This window comes from Hordeum vulgare, chromosome 3H, assembly GCF_904849725.1.
Source record: "Hordeum vulgare subsp. vulgare chromosome 3H, MorexV3_pseudomolecules_assembly, whole genome shotgun sequence".
Taxonomy (NCBI): domain Eukaryota; kingdom Viridiplantae; phylum Streptophyta; class Magnoliopsida; order Poales; family Poaceae; genus Hordeum; species Hordeum vulgare.
Window position 1 is genome coordinate 128,036,620 of NC_058520.1, and position 5,013 is coordinate 128,041,632.

Consider the following 5,013-nt stretch of genomic DNA (forward strand, 5'->3'; position numbering starts at 1 on the left):
CATCTCCTTAGTCCTTTTCAGGTACTTCAGGATATTCTTGACCGCTGTCCAGTGATCCACTCCTGGATTACTCTGGAACCTACCTGCCATACTTATGGCCAGGCTAACATCCGGTCTAGTGCACAGCATCGCATACATGATAGAACCTATGGCTGAAGCATAGGGGACGGAGCGCATATGATCTCTATCTTCATCAGTTGCTGGGCACTGAGTCTTACTCAATCTCGTACCTTGTAGAACTGGCAAGAACCCTTTCTTGGACTATTCCATTTTGAACCTCTTCAAAACTTTATCAAGGTATGTGCTTTGTGAAAGTCCTATCAGGCGTTTTGATCTATCCCTATAGATCTTAATGCCTAGAATGTAAGCAGCTTCTCCTAGGTCCTTCATAGAGAAACTTTTATTCAACTAATCCTTTATGCTCTCTAAAAACTCTACGTTGTTTCCAATCAGTAATATGTCATCCAGATATAATATTAGAAACGCCACAGAGCTCCCACTCACTTTCTTGTAAATACAAGATTCTCCAACCACTTGTATAAACCCAAATGCTTTGATCACCTCATCAAAGCGTTTGTTCCAACTCCGAGATGCTTGCACCAGTCCATAAATGGATCGCTGGAGCTTGCACACCTTGTTAGCATTCTTAGGATCGACAAAACCTTCGGGTTGTATCATATACAACTCTTCCTTAAGGAAACCGTTAAGGAACGCCGTTTTGACATCCATCTGCCAGATTTCATAATCGAAAAATGCAGCTATTGCTAACATGATTCTGACGGACTTAAGCATCGCTACGGGTGAGAAAGTCTCATCATAGTCAACTCCTTGAACTTGTGAAAAACCCTTTGCCACAAGTCGAGCTTTATAAACGGTCACATTACCGTCAGCGTCCGTCTTCCTCTTAAAGATCCATTTGTTCTGAATGGCCTTGCGGCCCTCGGGCAGTACCTCCAAAGTCCACACTTTGTTCTCATACATGGATCCTATCTCGGACTTCATGGCTTCCAGCCATTTGTTGGAATCTGGGCCCACCATTGCTTCTTCATAATTCGTAGGTTCATTGTTGTCTAACAACATGATTGATAAGACGGGATTACCGTACCATTCTGGAGCAGTACGTGGTCTCGTCGACCTGCGTGGTTCGACAGAAACTTGAACTGGAGTTTCATGATTACCATCATTAACTTCCTCCTCAACCGGCGTTGCAATGACAGAGGTTTCCCCTTGCCCTGCGCCACCATCCAGAGGGATGAGAGGTTCGACAACCTCGCCAAGTTCTATCTTCCTCCCACTCAATTCTCTCGAGAGAAACTCCTTCTCGAGAAAAGCTCCGTTTTTCGCAACAAACACTTTGCCCTCGGATTTGAGATAGAAGGTGTACCCAACTGTCTCTTTTGGGTAACCTATGAAGACGCACCTTTCCGCTTTGGGTTCCAGCTTTTCAGGCTGAAGCTTTTTGACATAAGCATCACATCCCCAAACTTTAAGAAACGACAACTTTGGCCTTTTGCCATACCACAGTTCGTATGGTGCCGTCTCAACGGATTTTGATGGTGCCCTATTTAAAGTGAATGCACCTGTTTCTAATGCATAGCCCCAAAAAGATAACAGAAAATCAGTAAGAGACATCATAGATCGCACCATCTCTAATAGAGTACGATTACGACGTTCGGACACACCATTACGCTGTGGTGTTCCAGGCGGTGTTAACTGTGAAACAATTCCACATTGTCTTAAGTGAGCACCAAACTCGAAACTCAGATATTCACCCCCACGATCAGACCGCGGGAACTTGATCTTCTTGTTACGATGATTTTCCTCTTCACTCTGAAATTGCTTGAACTTTTCAAATGTTTCAGACTTGTGCTTCATCAAGTAGACATAACCATATCTACTCAAATCGTCAGTGAAGGTGAGAAAATAACGATATCCGCCGCGTGCCTCCACGCTCATCGGACCACACACATCGGTATGTATGATTTCCAACAAGTCACTAGCACGCTCCATTGTTCCTGAGAACGGAGTCTTAGTCATCTTGCCCATGAGGCATGGTTCGCATGTGTCAAGTGAATCAAAGTCAAGTGACTCCAAAAGTCCATCAGCATGGAGTTTCTTCATGCGCTTTACACCAATATGACCTAAGCGGCAGTGCCACAAAAATATGGCGCTATCATTGTTAACTCTAACTCTTTTGGTCTCAATGTTATGTATATGCGTATCGCTATCAAGATTCAATATGAACAATCCTCTCACATTCGGTGCATGACCATAAAAGATGTTACTCATAGAAATAGAACAACCATTATTCTCTGACTTAAAAGAGTAACCGTCTCGCAATAAACAAGATCCAGATATAATGTTCATGCTCAACGCAGGCACTAAATAACAATGATTTAAGTTCATCACTAATCCTGACGGTAACTGAAGTGACACTGTGCCGACGGCGATTGCATCAACCTTGGAACCATTTCCTACGTGCATCGTCACTTCATCTTTCGCCAGCCTTCGCCTATTCCGCAGTTCCTGTTTCGAGTTGCAAATATGAGCAACAGAACCGGTATCGAATACCCAGGCACTACTACGAGAGCCGGTTAAGTACACATCAATAACATGTATATCAAATATACCTGATTTTTCTTTGCCCGCCTTCTTATCTGCCAGATACTTGGGGCAATTGCGCTTCCAGTGACCCATACCCTTGCAATAGTAACACTCCGTTTCTGGCTTAGGTCCAGCTTTGGGTTTCTTCGTCGGATTGGCAACAGGCTTGCCGCTCTTCTTCGAATTGCCCTTCTTGCCTTTGCCGTTTCTCTTGAAACTAGTGGTCTTATTCACCATCAACACTTGATGCTCTTTACGGAGTTCAGACTCTGCGACTTTCAGCATCGCAAACAACTCGCCGGGAGACTTGTTCATCCCTTGCATGTTGTAGTTCAACACAAAGTCTTTATAGCTTGGTGGCAGTGATTGAAGGATTCTGTCAGTGATAGCTTCTTGCGGGAGTTCAATCCCCAGCTCAGCTAGACGGTTTGAGTACCCAGACATTTTGAGCACATGTTCACTGACAGATGAGTTTTCCTCCATCTTGCAAGCATAGAATTTATCGGAGGTCTCATACCTCTCGATCCGGGCATTCTTCTGAAAGATAAACTCCAACTCCTGGAACATCTCAAATGCTCCATGACGCTCAAAGCGACGTTGAAGTCCCGGTTCTAAGCCATACAAGATTGCACATTGAACTATTGAGTAGTCCTCCTTACGTGCTAACCAAGCGTTCTTAACATCCTGATCAGCCGTAGCGGGTGGTTCATCTCCTAACGCAGCATTAAGGACATAATCCTTCTTCCCAGCTTGTAAGATTAGCTTAAGATTACGAGCCCAGTCTACAAAGTTGCTTCCATCATCTTTCAACTTAGCTTTCTCTAGGAACGTATTAAAATTCAGGATGACTGTCGCTATGTTCAAGATAATTAGAGTTTAACTTAATCAAATTATTCGCTAAACTCCCACTCAAAAAGTACATCTCTCTAGTCATTTGAGTGGTTCATGATCCACTTACACTAGCTCAAGTCCGATCATCACGTGAGTTGAGTATAGTTTCAGTGGTAAGCATCCCTATGCTAATCATATCATCTATATGATTCATGATCGACCTTTCGGTCTCATGTGTTCCGAGGCCATGTCTGCACATGCTAGGCTCGTCAAGCTTAACCCGAGTGTTCCGCGTGCGCAATTGTTTTGCACCCGTTGTATGTGAACGTTGAGTCTATCACACCCGATCATCACGTGGTGTCTCAAAACGACGAACTGTAGCAACGGTGCACAGTCGGGGAGAACACAATTTCGTCTTGAAATTCTAGTGAGAGATCACCTCATAATGCTACCGTCGTTCTAAGCAAAATAAGGTGCATAAGAGGATTAACATCACATGCAATTCATAAGTGACATGATATGGCCATCATCACGTGCTTCTTGATCTCCATCACCAAAGCACCGGCACGATCTTCTTGTCACCGGTGCCACACCATGTTCTCCATCAACGTGTTGCCATCGAGGTTGTCGTGCTACTCATGCTATTACTACTAAAGCTACATCCTAGCAAAATAGTAAACGCATCTGCAAGCACACACGTTAGTATAAAGACAACCCTATGGCTCCTGCCGGTTGCCGTACCATCGACGTGCAAGTCGATATTTCTATTACAACATGATCATCTCATACATCCAATATATCACATCACATCATTGGCCATATCACATCACAAGCATACCCTGCAAAAACAAGTTAGACGTCCTCTAATTTTGTTGTTGCATGTTTTACGTGGTGACCATGGGTATCTAGTAGGATCGCATCTTACTTACGCAAACACCACAACGGAGATATATGAGTTGCTATTTAACCTCATCCAAGGACCTCCTCGGTCAAATCCGATTCAACTAAAGTTGGAGAAACCGACACTGGCCAGTCATCTTTGAGCAACGGAGTTACTCGTAACGATGAAACCAGTCTCTCGTAAGCGTACGAGTAATGTCGGTCCAAGCCGCTTCAATCCAACAATACCGCGGAATCAAGAAAAGATTAAGGACGGCAGCAAAAGGCACATCACCGCCCACAAAAACTTTTGTGTTCTACTCGAGAAGACATCTACGCATGAACCTAGCTCATGATGCCATTGTTGGGGAACGTCGCATGGGAAACAAAAAATTTCCTACGCGCACGAAGACCTATCATGGTGATGTCCATCTACGAGAGGGAATGAGTGATCTACGTACCCTTGTAGATCGTACAGCAGAAGCGTTAGTGAACGCGGTTGATGTAGTGGAACGTCCTCACATCCCTCGATCCGCCCCGCGAACAGTCCCGCGATCCGTCCCACGATCTAGTATCGAACGGACGGCACCTCCGCGTTCAGCACACGTACAGCTCGACGATGATCTCGGCCTTCTTGATCCAGCAAGAGAGACGGAGAGGTAGAAGAGTTCTCCGGCAGAGTGACGGCGCTCCGAAGGT